The sequence below is a fragment of the Choristoneura fumiferana genome, chromosome 16 (genome assembly GCF_025370935.1).
Source record: "Choristoneura fumiferana chromosome 16, NRCan_CFum_1, whole genome shotgun sequence".
NCBI classification, from domain to species: domain Eukaryota; kingdom Metazoa; phylum Arthropoda; class Insecta; order Lepidoptera; family Tortricidae; genus Choristoneura; species Choristoneura fumiferana.
Window position 1 is genome coordinate 16862473 of NC_133487.1, and position 17467 is coordinate 16879939.

Here is a 17467-nt window from a genome sequence, read left to right on the forward strand (position 1 = left end):
TTAGTTTATTAAAAAATATATGTAGAAACTTCTTTGTTTGTGGCTGTTTGGACCTAAGCTGATTGCCTTGGTCTTAGACGAAGATTTTACTTTATGCTCTAGAGCATAAAAAGTCATTTTATGTCGCCTAGATAGAGCATAAATACGAACTTTACGAGCATGACAAGTGAAAAATAAGTTTTTTGTTAATGTATTGTCATACTACATTTTCGTACCAAATTTCAAGTCGATGCCATTTACCGTTGAAGAGTTCCGTCTTGCAGAGACGACCCTGGCCAGACCACCAGGATGTTACTGTCAGATTATTGTATTATCACCAAATTTACATATGACAAACGTAAGTAAGTATGTCGAATTTCAAGTCAATTGGACCGCTGGAAGTGGGTCAAATTCAGCTTCCAAGATTTGACCCAAACAAATAAATAAATATACCGGGCAAGCTAAAGAAAAGCCTGTAAAAACCCGAAATTGTAATTTCTAAGTTCAGCATCTCAAAAATGGCTGAACCGATTTTTATCAAACATAGGTACCACAGGGAAACACTTTCTTGTAAAAATACCGCATCGAAATCGGTTTCCGTTTGACCCTCATTTAGCGCCGGGAGTTAAAAAAGAAACAAAAAATCAACTAAAATTAATTAGATATATGCAGGTATTTGCTCACCCGCGACTACGATGGTTACATCTATGCAAATGACCACTGGAAGTGGGTCAAATTCAACTTGCACGATTTGCCCCGCACATACCTAGATACATGCATTGTAAGTTATAAAAGCTTGTAAAAATTCATGTCCAATATTTTGTGATAGGTAATCAAACCGCGTTGACTGAAACCTGTTAGCTCGTGATTTCAAGATAAGCCGTGTGAGCAGATCTGTAGCCAAATAGCGTTTAAACGGGAGCATTGGTACGTCACATCAAACCGACTATCAAATCAGAGTCCATCAAACTTGTCAGTCACCGCGACACCGACGTATAATGTTTACAGCTCAGGTTACCACGACCTTGTGACCTCTGGAACGCGTGCTCCAAGCAGAGGGAGCTAGTGGACCGCAGCCGCCCAACAAGAACAAAAACCTCGTAAGTACACTCAAGGAGACAGCAAGTTACAGCCTTTTAGGTTAGGAGATGGATCCGATTCCGAGCATGCGCGCCTCGACGCCGCCCGGGCTCCAGTCAGTGAATGGAAGGCAGCCTCCCCGCGTGGTTGTGAGGCAGTGACTGTGTGATGAACCGAGCGTGACTCCAGAATGGCCGTGGTCTTAGAGCCCGGCCAATACCGACCATGTGCTGCTGCTTAGGTGAGACAGTTACGCTTAACACATAAGACACCACCCGTCAACTCAAACTCGGAAACTCGCTGTATCTCTCAAAGCGCTCGCATGAGATAAATCTAAGCCTAGACTAAAGCAGTAGTTGCACTTTAAATATAACACTTTATAACTAACGTCTGATAATAAAATACGTAACAGTTCCTTGTTGCAAGAACTCAGGTATCGTACCGTATCTATCGTGTATTTGAAAACCTATCTCGTAGACGTGTGATTAATTTAAGCGTATATCTAAAGATAGATAAATCAGTATTTCAATTTTTAATTAAACCCTTTCTAACTCGAATTCGGAATGCCGTAATTCGTAAAAACGTAGGGGTTAGTTGTAGTCACAAGCCGGCGATTGCTATGGGCCGTCTTTTAAACGGCATTTTGGATTTCAGGAGTTTATTTGAAGGTTCGAGTTGCGGGTTGGACTGTAATTGAGACCAAAAAAACCGGATTAAATGAATATTATTATATTTATATTTTAGAATTTTAATTATTATTAATCTTTTGACATCAAATAAGTAATTTAACTTTCTTATTCTATATTAACACGTACCTATAAATGTAAGACTTATTCTAGTGCATAATTTTTTGTGTCAGTGGAATAGACATGACTAAGTACCTGTAGTAATAAAACTAATCGTAAATTATTCTAAAAATAATTTATGTATCATGTATATTATTGAAACGCAAACTGGACTGTAAGGGCATATGCAGAAGTAGGCAGAAGTACCGTTTGTTGCCACTGTGCCGTTTATGGCCATTTATTGTTATAATATACGTTTGAAATAAATTTATAGTTATAAAACATTGCAAACTTTATTCGTTTCAGAATAAACTTTTGAAAACTCACTAAACATATTGTGTTAATACTATAACTTTTTATATATTACCTACTTCAAATGTCAACTGGCCAAAAACGGTCGTAAGGTGGCCAAATACGGTATCAATTTTTTACGTTCACTGATACAACTATATATGTACAACAAATAACTGACAGATATACAAAAAAGAAGTACTTAGATACTTACTTATTTTTATAATGTTTTATAAAAAAAACTTAAAACAAAAACTAGAATGAAAAAAACAAGTTTAATTGTCCAGGAATCTGTTTTTTATCAAAGTTATTTTAATTTTCTGATACTCTTGTGAAAATAATGTACTTAGCTTAAAAAGTGTTATGAGGGGAATGAACTTTTTTCCAAATTGAGATTTTAAGCTCAAAATATAGAGCTCGCAAAGTACTATACTATGACTTACCATTGAAATATGGATATCTGAAAACAAAATATTTTTTTTCACTTTTAAAGAGATTGGTAACCATAGTAATAATTAGTAATGTTCGTGATGACTAACTTTCAAACCGCTATAACTCAAAAAGTTGCTTAAGTGACTAGACATGTTCTTTTCGTGGACCCTTCATATGGAATGGGCTAATTATTAGCTTTCATTTGATACCCCATTAAAGAAAAAAATAAAATTTTGCAGATAATACAGACTATTTACCCGACTGCGAAGAAGGAGGGTTATGTGTTTGACCCGTATGTATGTATGTATGTCTATTCCTATGTCCTCTCGTAACTACTTAAAGGCCGAACTGATTTTGATAAATGATACGTCATTGGATTCGTCTCGATGACGCGAGTGACAATGGGTACATAACATTTTTGAAAAATCAAAATGGCGGATTTTTGGCGCCAAAATGTGAGTTTTCAAAAAGTATATATTCATTCCTGTCGAGTAGGGTATCAAATGAAAGCTAATAATTCATTTTCACAGAAATATCAAAAAGCACACTTTTTCACAAAATAAAACAATAAATTTAAAAAATCAAAAATCTGACTGCCTTAGCCTTAGGTTAGCCACTTAACAGAGTTGCCCCCTAGACTTGTTTTCTTCTTTTTAGTATTTCTTAAGGCAGTCGGGTTTTTTTAAAAAGGGTTGTACAGTCACCAGCATTAATATCTGCCACAGCGGAGCGTGCAAAAATATCTGACACGTCCTTCCGGCCCTAGAAATAGAGTCGTATCAGATATTTTTATGCACGCTTGTTGTGTCAGATATTGGTGCTGTTGACTGTATCAATGAACTTATAATTATAAGCTAGGAGTCCGAGTGCTGGTCACTGTCTCAGTAGTTGTCACCCTAGAGGTGACACCGCGGTGTTATTAATTGAAGGGATGTTTACAAAAGAAAGCGGCCAAGTGCGAGTCGGATTCGCCCATGAAGGGTTCCGTAGCAGCAAGTAACATAATATAAAAGTTTCCTTTACTTTACGATTTATGACGTATTAAAAAAAACTTTTTAACTAGATCTCGTTCAAACCAATTTTCGATGGAAGTTTGCATGGTAATGTACATCACATTTTTTTTTTAGTTTTATCATTCTCTTATTTTAGAAGTTAGCAATTTTTGAGTTTCAGTTCTAAGTATGGGGAAACCCCAAAATTAATTGTTTTTTTTTTTCTATTTTTGTGCGAAAATCTTAACGCGGTTCACAGAATACGAGTACATCTACTTACCAAGTTTCAACAGTATAGTTCTTATAGTTTCGGAAAAAAGTGGCTGTGACATACGGACGGACAGACAGACAGACATGACGAATCCATAAGGGTTCCGTTTTTTGCCATTTCGCTACGGAACCCTAATAACTAACATTTTTGGCGGATTTGAGTTATTGGTATCATAGTGCTCATCTAAACAGCAACCAACACACACACAGCCACACACAGCCAACTTATATTTTAGTCTCGTAGCTATTTTTGTATTTGATTTCACTTTGATTTGTTTTGTGTGACTTTCCGTAATTACACTCTCCTGTGGCCCGGCGGAAGACCAGTGCTGGTTTTCAACAAGCGATATGCTGAGCCGGGACCTTTTTATAGCGGCAACATTTCCTATTGTTATTTTTACGTATTATGTGTCATTGCTGTTATAAATAAATTATTTTCTTTCTTTCTTTCTTTCTTAAATAGGAGCTACAAGTAGTGCAAATAATATTGTCTGAAAATGATCCCATTTCTCAAAATTCTTAAGTACCTTAAAATATACCCATTTTACAAAAACTACATAACTACATTAGTTTTATATGTAGCGATGACAATAGCAGTAAATTGAATTTACTTATATCCAACCTCCAACGGTACCTTTTTGACTGGCCACTTGCCACGGCCGACTATAAAAAAAATCGAGTTGGTCACAACCAAGGAGCTTATATACAAAACTGGAGGTTGAACGCCGAACGAAGAAGTTTGACCTTTATTACTTACCTATTTATATATTCCATCTCTTTCTTTCACATTTCACGAAAGACTTCCATCTCTTTCTTAACCTAACTAAAGAAAGAGATGGAATATGTTCGTGACGTAATAAAGATCAAATTTCTTGTTACAAACGGATGTTCGGCGTTCAACCTCCAGTGTTGTATATAAGCTCCTTGGTCACGACGTGCATCTAGATGGCCATGCCGAAACGTGAAAAAAAGTGAAATTGGCGTAACTCAATTATCTTCGACTCCGTGGCTAATAAAAAAAAATACTTTCCACCCTAGAAATGAAAACGCAATTTTCCACCCGGCTATCTACTTACCCATGAAAATTAAACTTTCCGAACAGGAGAGATGAAAAAATATATTTATTCTGATCACTGTAAAAACAGCGGAAATAGCTAATAACTCTTCATCATCCCAGGACATCACATTGTTGGGCACAGACTTCCTCTCAGAATGAGAAGGTTTGGGTCGTAGTGCCCACGCGGACCCACTGCGGATTGGGATGGGAACTTCATACACACACTATTGAATTGCTTTACGGGGTAGTGCATGTTCCCTCACGACATTTTCCTTCACCTCGCTTGCCTCCGTCTCGCACCTTGAGCTCGTGGTAAATTTCGAATGTAATTTACCAAATAAATTTCTAAGACTCATAGGCTTCTGCACCTGGTTACCGTCCTCCTTCTTTCATCTTTCCGTTACCATATAGCGAAATAACGCCGAACTTCTATTCGGCTGCTTCAATTCCCGTTTCTTCATTCCATGTTATTTTGCCTGTAACAAACCTTTAGATGTATGTTTATTTTCAAAACCCCCTTTGAATGTATCTGCGCCCCTTTCTACATACTCGTGTCGTATTGTTTTACTTGCTAACTCATCCAGATGAACATTTTAATATTTTTTTTTTGTTTTTTCGTAGCAGGGGCTTTTCCCCCAAGAACCCCTTTAAGACGGCTGTTCTATGTTTGTTTTAAGTTTAAACCTACCCAAGTGCACATAGTTAAGGTCGGTAAATGAGTTTGTTACGGCATGGTGTGCTGCTGCTCCGTGCGCGCGCTGCACACGCACGCCATGCACATGCTGCATGCGCGCGCTGCATGCGCAATCAGCGGTTTCGGCAATTTTTGATAAAATATTAGTTTTTCTTTTACAAATATACTATTTTACTAGCAAATGTGATGAAAAACATTGCATGTCGCACGGGCGGTACTAGAATTACGAACATCGACTCATTAAAGCCCTCAGTCTTCGACTTCGGGCTTCTAATAGATTTTCCTTCGTAATTCCTTATTTACCGCCCTTAAGACACAATGTACTATTACACATACAAACCAACCTTATAAGAATAGTGAAAGAACTGGTGGTGTTTCATTTTTGTTTTTGAACCCTTTTTCAATTTGCTACCGTTTCTTTTATAAATAATGTAGCATTTTCCTAATTAGAATTCATTTTGGTGAAAACAGTTCTCTATTTTATATGGTTCCGTACCTAAACTAAAATAAAAAAATATTTATGGGGGGCCCCATACAACAAACTAGATTTTTGCCGTTTTTTAAGCTTCAGCTATCTCTGTCATCGTTGCTTCCATAGACCACTGTTTTTCTGCCAAAGAGTCTTATCTGATAAGAATAGTCTACTGTTTTGGGAGCGGTTTTTGAGACCGTCGAGCCTCTCTTGGGCTTCCTCTGCTACAGTCTGTTAATCTTATATCTGATTATTTAGTTTCTTTATAACGTTACTGAGAATAGAATTGTTTTTCTTCATACCCTTGGTAATAGTCCTCTAGTTTACATATGGAGTAATTTTGTGAAACATGATCCAGCCTGTGTTTATTTGGGTGACGTAAAGAATCTAATGATAAGTGCCCTAATCATTAAAACCAGTCGTGGCATTCGCAAGATATAATGGAATAAAAAATTACATAAATCTTGAAAAAAAAAAAAAAAACACTATTTCTTTGGACAGTCGTATCTCACAAACCGCAAAATAACAATTTGCGAATTGCCAGCTAAAAGCTAAGCCGGAATGACTCAACTATGACGATGATTATATTGTACTTATAGTTTAGTATCATGCCGATCTCTCGCCATCTCGCTCATTATAACGACGTACTAACAGTGCTTCTCTGTAGTATGTTCAATTAATTTTCGTCGTAAATTACATACCTTATTTATCTTGACGTTTCAGTAAAGGTCGATTATTTTGGCTTCCTCGGAGTATAAATGATACGTAAAATGACTCAAAGTAAACTTTTTACGATGTCCTTACTTAGTTAGCTGTACGTGTCCGTAACTTTGCGTCTTTCGGGAATTGAATTTTCCCGGGAGATTCAGAGATAATCATCATCATATCAGCCGTAGGACGTCCACTGTTGGACATAGGCCTCCCCCATAGACCTCCAGTTACGTCGGTCGGAAGCGGCCTGCATCCACCGTGAACTCGCGGTGATCAGAGATATTGTCGGATGGATCAATCTCTCTCGACCAGACATGTATTGAAGTAGATGACCTGAACGCACTAAAATAAATAGATAAATACCATGGGGACAATTTTGACACCAATTAACCTTGTCCCAAACTAAGCATAGCCTGTACTATGGGTACTAGGCAACAGATAAACGTATATGTCGGCGGCCGATCGTAAAATCCGCCAGATCATGAAATTCCTAGGCATATCCTGAAATGGCGCCATTTCATGATATGCCTAAAAGTTGGCTAGGCATTACACGATGTGCCTGAAAAACAATAAGGCAGATCGATTAAAGCAACGCATTCGTCGATATTCCTAGCTCTATATCTGCAGGGCTACTACGAAACTCGAAACTCTATGTAGCCCTGCGGGCACATCGTGAGATGCCGAAAAAAAGAAAAATTTAGGTAAAACGAGCGAAGCGAGGAGTTGTTAGTATTCATTGTGACCACACAACGCACGAGCCGAGCGAGCGAAGCCAGCCAGCCAGACGCCGACATATAGATAAATATACCCCAGAACAAAAATTCGTATTATTCACAGAAATATCTGCCCCGACCGGGATCGAAACTGTAGTCAGGTTCCCTAACCTTAAGGCTATCCGGTCGTTCAATATTTAAGAAGCGAACTCGTAGTATTGTTTTATATATTATTTTAGTACGACATATTGTCTCATGTGGTAATCTGCTGACTAAATGGCTTTAGTCAAACTAAACTTTTTTTTTATATCCAATAGATCGTTTTCGGACTTCTGACAAGCAATAGACATGGCAATAGCAAGCTCGTTTGATTTGTGTCATCCCCTCAAAAAAATGTTCGTGCCCTAAATTAAATGTCGAAAAAAAACATCATGTAGTTTTTTAATGGTTAGTTAAAATCCATCCCATCCCAGCCTATATACGTCCCACTGCTGGGCACAGGCCTCCTCTCAGAACAAGAGGGCTTGGGCCATAGTTCCCACGCGGGCCCACTGCGGATTGGGAACTTCACTCGCACCATTGAATTGCTTCGCAGGTTTGTGCAGGTTTCTCACGATGTTTTCCTTCACCGCAAAACTCGTGGTAAATATCAAATGGTTAGTTAAAATACTTATGCAATATCGTATCTCTATCGAATCATGAAGCTGCGATTCTGTGAAAAAAGTGTATTCGAAAGAAACAAGGTTACGAATCGAAGCAAGTTTGTTAAGTTCTAAATAACCCCTCCACCCATTCACCTTTTAAACAATGAGGGCTATCGTTTTTTGTCTCACTAGATGGCGCACTGTTGCGTGAGGTTTTTAAGTATGGCTTTCAAAGTCTGTTATTACGGGCGTGAAAACAAATTTTAGATTAAAATCATATTTTAATACACCTTAAAAACCGTACCATAAAAATATCGAGTATGCCACAGTGTTCCATAGTCCCCGTTTTGTGAAAGGGAGGACAAAGGTTTCCGAAAGACAAAACAGTCTCAACACACAGACATTCATTGCCCCGGAACGCATATTTGCCATAATTAATTTCAGATATTGCAAAATATTCACAAAATTATTCTAAACCCGCGTAGCTCACCCAAAAACTATGAGATTTGACATTTCGGAGACCTCACGCTACACTAGCGCCTCTAGTGGCGAATTCATACGCGATAGCCCTCATTCCTTAACCCTGTATAATGTTTAAGCTCTCTTATTGTACATTAAATTAATTTTATCAATTGTGAAATGCACAGTTTAATTAATTCTTAATCCTCGGTTGATTGCCGATCAGTAGTTAATTATAGAACAACAGTATGATTTAAACATAGTTCCATGTTGGATATAATTAAATTACGCATTTCTAAAGTACGCGAAATGATTTTAAAATTGACATTTGTTTATGGCAATGATGTTAGGGAAAACCTACTAGGGAAAAAAGCCGTGGTGGCCTAGTGGTTTGACCTATCGCCTCTCAAGCAGAGGGTCGTGGTTCAAACCCCGGCTCGCACCTCTGAGTTTTTCCAAATTCATGTGCGGAATTACATTTGAAACTTACCACGAGCTTTGCGGTGAAGGAAAACATCGTGAGGAACCTGCACAAACCTGCGAAGCAATTCAATGGTGCGTGTGAAGTTCCCAATCCGCACTGGGCCCGCGTGGGAACTATGGCCCAAGCCCTCTTGTTCTGAGAGGAGGCCTGTGCCCAGCAGTGGGACGTATATAGGCTGGGATGATGATGACTAGTGAATTTGACCAAATGGTTTGATATTTTCCAATAACGCGCTACTTATTCTGCATGACAGAAAGGGTATAGCTATTTTTGTATAAAGGAAGTTTTTTTTTAATATTGTCCATTTTCTTCCGAGCCCAACGGTATCGGTTTCATACATTTTATATGGTTGCGTTCACATTTATCTGATGCAGTGTGTTGTGTCGCATCATAAGCATAGAGAGAGAAAGAGAGAGACAGAGAGCATCACGACACAACACGACAGATAAATGAACAGGGCTTTACAAAAAACTGCTTACAGGCTAAACTATATAAGGATTGTTTGCATTATATAGAATAACAAAAAGGCGGGCGAGTGCCGCTATCACTGGCTGAAACTTATTGAAATATTTTTAAACAACACCTCTTATGACGGCACTTCACTTGGTATTGCGTATTCGCGTTGCGTTAATGACATCTCCGTCACTCACGCTAGCAACAATATAGTGCATCTCTTTCACACACGCAAATATTTCTGCGAATATGCCAAGTGAAGTGCCAGCATTATAAAGATCTACACAAACGGCCGTCTCGTTACACGTTCACTATACAGCGTGTATTTTTGATACTACCTCAAACTGTAACCAGGCGAAGATTTAAGTGCTGTGAACCGATATGAAAACAAATTGTTAATTTAAAATTAGCTACCAGAGCGTAATTTATTTTTACTATATTTTCGAGCAGGAATGTAATGCGTACAATAATTTGATACGGGAGAGAATAACATAATAAAATGAGATTATTAGCCTCTTCACTAACTAGAACTAGCCTTAAAGTTCGAGGTAGTATCAAAAATAGATGCTTTATACCTAGGCATGACATGGCATGGGCATGACGCAAGTCCCACGTGACAGGCAACCCCAGCTTTGGCTCAGCAGGGCTACTACGAAACTCGAAATTCAAAGCTCTTATGGCACCGTCCCTCTCGCTCTCGTATTGAATAGTATAAGTGTCAGAGGGACCGCACGACACGAACTTCGAGTTTCGAGTTTCGTAGTAGCCCTGCAGATTGCTTTGACGTTTTGAAATAAGATCAAAGTTAGGGTTGTCGCAGCGCGTAAAATATTGCAAATGCATGATAGCTACTTTTTTTTAAACGTTTGGTGATTGTAGCCTGCCATGAATTTCTTGAAATGCTCGTGTACACTTAAGCTCCTTTATAATTTCGATGAAGAAAAAAAAGTTTTTTGAACGAAATTGTCTAGAAGGCTTTAAGGTGGCTTATGAAAATGACTAGAAGTTTGTTTTAGACAAAATATTGGCCCATTTGTATTTAAATTAAAATATAAAAGTTCTCGAGACTCACTAACCTTTTTCTTAGAGTCTGTCTACGCACCAAGAATTCAGGGAACGAATGTAAAATAAAATGACTAAAATCATCTATACAGTATAGAAGAATTCTTAGAAACCGTTTGAACTGAATTTATGTTTAACTGGAAATTCCATTATTTACTTACTTAAATCTTTCTTTAGCAATTATGGTCTACCAAGAAATGGATTCATAGAAATGTGTTTCTAAATATTTCGCTGAAAATTTGAGTTAGGGAAAGTTTTAACAAATAACGAATTCTTATAATCATTATTATTGATTCATGTTTATGTAGGTAACTTTTGCACTTACATAATCAGAAAATCATTTTTGTTATATAATTATTATGTTATAAGTAGTTATTCTTCGTGGACATTAAAATTATTAGTTAGTTAGTAATGCCCATGTTGTGATTAAGTATAACCACAGAATAAGTAATAGTTGTTATAACCTGGATTTTGCTGTGATTGAAATTTATAATTACCTATTCTAATGCGTATTGAAAAGTAAAATGTAGAATCTGTTTGCATTGTACATAATCTGGTATGTGCCAAAAATAAGTGAATGCTCTATAAAAGCATACCAACCAATTTCTTTTCCAAGGGGCAATTACGAAAAGAGTGATCGTAATGAATGAACCGTTTCAACATTTTACGGAAACATTATTGAATGACTCAAATACAGCTATGAATGAACAAATGACATGGCTGAATGAGTCCAATTCCAATCCGTGCCCGAGATGTCAGTTTTAATGAGATATGTGGGGTTACACAGAATTTAATAACGCCTGTGTATTCAACGAATCGACATTCAACAAAGAGGGATACCGCGTAGAAAATTGGAAACCGACCGATCCTCAAGTTCTGTTTATCTGCTTTTATTGTGCTTGCTTATCTTTTTCGTTTGAAAAACGCCTTTCAACGACCGGGTGAACGAACACTGAATTGTATGATACGGTGTGGCGCTCATTCACTCTGAGTCGAGGGATTTGCCGCGCTTTTTAAATAACGAACGCTGAGCTCATGTGCTGGTTTTGCTGAAACAAATGAATAGTTTACTAGTAAGTGCACTAACAATTTTACTTTTATGGTTTCCTTTATTGAAGTTATATTTGTTTAAAGCCAGACAGTTTGCTACGGGGAAATTATGCTTTACTTATGCAGAAATGTTAAGTTGTGCGAATCTAAGCGATACAAATACAGACACACGGTTTACAAAATGCAGATAATTTCGACTGAAAAATGACGATCTTTTAAAGATTCAGATGCTCGTTCACATTTTGCCATACTTGCATCATTCACTTGAAATAATAATTATGTTCATGGTCCTCTATGTTCAAAATCCTAGAATCTAGAGCAGTCATAAGTACTTAGTTTTTTTTTTCATGAAATTTGCAGCGGGCCGCCGCCGCATTTTATTGTCAACAGCATTAAAAGTTAAAATGGTTCAAAGAACCTTTGCCGGTTGCCAGTTGTGACTAGAGCTCGGAAAGCTGTTCCTATGTCGTTACTGTCATGTGTAAATATTAATATAGATACACCCTGAAAATAACTTTAAAAATAAAACAAAACTTTACTCATTACGATTAAAATAAATGACAGTAAATACATTGCAAAACCAAGCTTTTTATCGACAAAACGTATTCCGTAGATTCTAATTTACTTTTGTTCGTTCGTAAAGCTCGTAGATGATGAGTAGCCAAAATAAAAGAATAATAGTATAATAAAATTACACATGCATAGGACAACTACCAATGAATGACTAGGTATGTCCATGTTATGTAAACTCTCAAAACAGCTCGCCCTTTCCCAGCTCTAATATGAACTTTAACTTAAAATACATGATAGGTACCTTATAGTCATTATTTTTTCAAGTCATAAGTTTTAAATAGATTGTCAACGGGTAGGTTATCTAGAACATTCGCCGCAAATTGTCTGCCTGCAGCATTCCTGGCAACACTCAAATAATTAAGATAATATGGCTGCTCGATTTTAATTGGACAATTATGTTGGCATACGGGTAAGTCCTAGATACAACTAATAGCTGCTGCCATTTGGAATTCTGTGATAGCATCAATATTTGTACCTATTCATATATACATTTGTATGTAATTTAATTAAACTAACCTAACCAAAAAAAAACCTTTTTATACAAGGTTTTTTCTGACTGTACTTTTTGTTGACTGTGCTTGCATTGTCACCCAAACTACATTTGCATACCAAATTTCAAGTCGATGCTATTAACCGTTGAAGAGTTCCGTCCTGCGGAGACGATCCTGGCTGGACTACCAGGATGTCACTACTAGATTATTGTATTGTCACGCGATTCACATAAGTATTCCAAATCTCAAGTCAATCTGACTACTGGAAGTTGGTCAAATTTAACTTGCAGGATTTGATTACAGACAGACAACGGGACAGGAGAAACTAAATAAAAGCCTGTAAAAACCGGCTCACCAATCGTAACTCTTAAAATTCTACTTCGTTTTATACACAGCCCGAGCTACTCGGTTATGGTATGGAACACTGTCACACCTTATTGACTTATGGCGCATAAGTCATTACGTATCTTTAAGTCTATCTTCTTCTTCTTAAGATGCCTCTTCGACTAGCGAAGGTTGGCAGTCAGTTCTTAAGATTTGTCCTTGGGCAGCACTCGCGATGCCGGTCCACTCCCGAAGATTCCTCAGCCAAGACTTCTTTCGTCGGCCTACGCGTGTTTGGCCAGCGACTTTGCCCATCATAATGAGCTGCAGAAGACAGTATCTATCATGCCGCAACAGATACGCCACTTTGCTTTGACGGATGATATTCCAAAGACATCGTTTCTCGGTGACACCTCTTCATTAGTCACCCTCTGTGTCCAGCTTATCTTTAGAATGCGTCTATAACACCACATCTCAAAAGCCTCTATCCGTTTCAAAGTCAAAGTCAAAGTCAAAATATCTTTATTTAATTTAGGCTATACCTAACAAGCACTTATGAATGTCAAAAAAATCTACACCGGTTCGGAAAAACCTCTGTTGAGAAGAATCCGGCAAGAAACTCTCTCTCTCTCACACACACACACACACACACTGTACAAATTGGGTAGGCAGCACACGAAACGTTACGCTTCGGACGCACTTTTAGCACACACGCACGCACGCACGCACGGCACGATTTACGATACATACACACAAGTATTTAATACAACTTGTAATGAAATTTCTACACAGGGTAGCGGGTCGCTGCAGGTGAGGAATTAAACCAAAGTTTTGGTGCAACAAGATGTTTATCTCTAAGGATACTCACAATTATCCCGCTCCCATCAACCATACATACACTGCCACCAACGTTTGCCATAAAATATATAGAACCGTGCTGTTTTCAGGATTTTTTAAAATGTCATCTTATATAATGCAGTATGTTAGGTTAGGTTAGTTTAATATCAACTCTGAAGAAAATACTATTTCAGAAATAAATACTTTATGGCAAATGAAAATTATGGAAAACGATACATTATGGCATATGAAATTCGGGCAAACGATAGAGAACCTTAGGCACTATCTGTCATTTTTAACATGAATCACTTAATATTTTATCACCTGCTATAATTTATTCCTTAAGTACTTCTTTTCCACAGTAAAGGTCGCCTGTAAGAGATCGCTCTGAGGCGATATGGCTGCCTATTGCACACCTTAAAAAAATAAAAATATTTATTGTTGTCTTGGGAACAATATACAAACAAGTGACAATTAATTAAAAAAACAAAACAATATCCGCAACAGGCTTCGTCAACAAAACAAATTGTAGATCCGCAACATGCTTCGTCATTAGTCTAACCTAACTTAACCTAAACCCCAAGCAATCCCCGGACCGATGCAATTCACACCCAAACGTACCATAAATACTTGCCGCATTGCCCCGCTGAATCGCTAAAGATATACGCTGCACCAGATAAGAACCGGACCGCGGGTCGCCGCTCCTGTCCCTCATACGCCGCCCCAGATCCCTAATGAAACGCAAAAAAAAAATTCATGCACTTCTGTATACTGAATTACTTATTCTGTGATACTGCTTAATATATTGCAGTAAAATAAAAAAAAACTCATTGAAGTATGATTAAATAATTATAGTTAAAGATACCTATAGTAAATAAGGTTTGCGTTCAAATACTTGTGACAGCAAAACAAACAGCAAGTTCGTAAACAAGGTTGCATCCACAGATATAGATAACACTAGATAACGCAAACACCTCAATCTGTATGAAAACCAACCGTGTCACTTTTTTATATCTACTGTGACGTCTTAAGAGCGAATTAGCGATGTGAATTCCCCGATGTCCGCGCAATATCGATTCGCCGTGGGGCTTGAGTCAGTCACTAGTCATGATAAGTCAGTTAGCGGTCAGTCTTTGTATGGGGCCAACCCCGACGTTTGGTCGGGGTTCGGACACGCGAAGTAGATCCATTTGCGTAATCTAGTGTAATCTATATCTGTGGTTGCATCGGTGGAGGTTTTATCTTGTTCGATAAAATCACAAAAATAACGAGTTTTCGCGCTTAGGTACTTGAATAAAGAGTTGGTGGATTTTGAACCAAATTGAATGTAAACAGTCTGCGATTCTGAAAGTAATAAATGAAAAGAGGACAATTTCTCCAAATTCAACAGCCAAGTTCCATTACCGTATTTGACGTAAAAGACGTATTTGTATGTTTGTAAACTCTTTAATGTACAGAAATACAGAAACAAACACAATTTACAAGCGTTGAGATACATGTACAAAAGCGCCTTAAAGGACTTTACATTTCTTTACTGCTAATAATTAATTATCTATGGTGGGAACTACGGCCCAAGCCCTCTCTTTCTTAAAGGAGGTCTGTGCCCAGCAGTGGGACGTTTATAGGCTGGATGATGAATTAATTATCTTAACTCTTGATTATGTTTTAAACAGTAGGAGTTAGGCCACTAATGACTTAGAAAAAGATTGTCTCCTTAAAGTTAACGTAAATCAAAAATAACACGGTGTATATGTCGGTGTGGGCTGATGTGATTGACTGATTGATAGCCCGAAATGATGATGATGATGACTCGACGTAAAATTTGATCCCCTCAACTTAGTTTGAAAAATTTGATATTAATTTTAGCTTGATAGCCCGCCCACGTACGCATTACGTGGGGTGCCCGGGCAAGAATAGTTCCCCCCACCTCATCCCGTGGGGTGTCGTAGAAGGCGACTAAGGGAAAATCCAGAAGACGGGCAGCAGCGTCTTCAGCGTACACACCATCAGCGTAACACTGCGATCCCTTGCCGCCTGCCAAGCGTGGGGATTATAGCAACCCCCCCTTCTCAAATAAAATGAAAGATACAAAGCGGCCGCGGCTCCCAGTCCCCGGCGGCTCCTTTATTCCTGGCCTTGTTAGCGGAGGAGCAGGGGGTGCGAAGAATCTCCGGGTGACTCCCCGCCACCATCCCCACCGAGAGTTGTGGGAAACCGGTGGATGCAAGTGGCGAGTTGTCGTTGATTGTGGCGTTCTAAGGGGGAGGCCTTTGTTCAGCAGTGGACGTCTTCCGGCTGATGATGATGATGATGATCATGACCCCACGCGTTCCTGGCCATACACTATGTCGTGCAAAATTCAAACTTCGTATCTTGCCGTCCTCCTGACGCTAATATTATTTGATACGAGAGTGACTGAGAGGGACGGTGCGATATGAACTTCGATTTTCGAATTTCGTAGTAGCCCCCCTGAGAAAAGGGTCTTAGACGGACGATGGACAGACAAAGTGATCCCATAAGGTTCCGTTTTTGCCGACTAAGGTACCATCCCAGCCTATTTACGTCCCAGCGCTGGGCACGGGCCTCTTCTCAGAATGAGAGGGCTTGGGCTGTATTTCACACGCGGGCCCAGTGCCGATTGGCAACTTCGCACACTCCATTGAATTGCTTCGCAGGTTTGTGCAGGTTTGCTCGCGATGTTTTCCTTCACCGTGACTCGTGGTAAATTTCAAATATAATTTCGCACATGAATTTCGAAAACTCAGTGCGAGCCGGGGTTTGAACCCACGATCCTCTGCTAGAGAGGCCGTAGGTCAAACCACTAGGCCACCACGGCTTCAACCCATCACCTTCGGCCAACTTTACGCTACGGAACCCTGAAAAACGTTTCGCTCCCCTTATTGTCGGTCTGTCCATCATAAAATATTCTCAGCGGCTCAGTCATTACTTAGAGTCGTTTGAAGCGGTTGATACATAGTACCCTTCTGAATAATTTAATGCTGTATGCTGAAAACATACGCTCGTATACCTTATCCCAGAAGGTAGTTAATTGGACGTATGCACGTATACAGGAATAATTATGATTGTGACTTACTCGTACAAGTCATATTTTTATTTTATTTAAAATATGGCTTCTGTCCTACTTTAGGACAATTTCGCCAGTGTCAAAGTAAGCTCTCTTTGGGAGCGACGTTGTACGGTGATTGTACTTTTTATAACTTGATAGTAAAATTCCAGAAACCACGTGGAGACAACTTGCGCATTAAAAAATGTCAGACACGAGAGCAAAATAGAATTTTTCTTCCAACTATGCTTTAATTTCATTATAACCGCACTAAATACTCAGCACAAAGCGGGACTTTTCTGCTCTAGAGCAGAATTTTTTTATGAAAATCCATTATTGCATTGTTTTAGATTTTTTTTAATTGCACCACCATTACCACCAAAGAGGTAGGAGTAACACAAGTATTTTTGCTATAAAATTAGCCTGCATAGTGTAAAAAAGTCTAGTGTTAGGTCGCTCAACCTGACGATCTTATGAAATTTGACAGTTTGCGTAGGTACAAAAAATGGTTGCTATCAATCCTACCAAAAACAGTAAGTAGCCGTATATT

The 17467-nt window shown here is 38.5% G+C and overlaps 1 protein-coding gene across 1 annotated transcript in view; it reads left to right on the plus strand.

Moving 5' to 3' along the window:
* The first annotated feature begins 1200 nt into the window (after positions 1 to 1200).
* Positions 1201 to 17467, plus strand: part of mAChR-A (muscarinic Acetylcholine Receptor, A-type) — a 142939-nt gene continuing 126672 nt past the window's right edge. Inside the window, 1 exon segment of the mRNA XM_074099332.1 lies at positions 1201 to 1300. The gene's annotated coding sequence lies outside the window, so the exon portion shown is untranslated.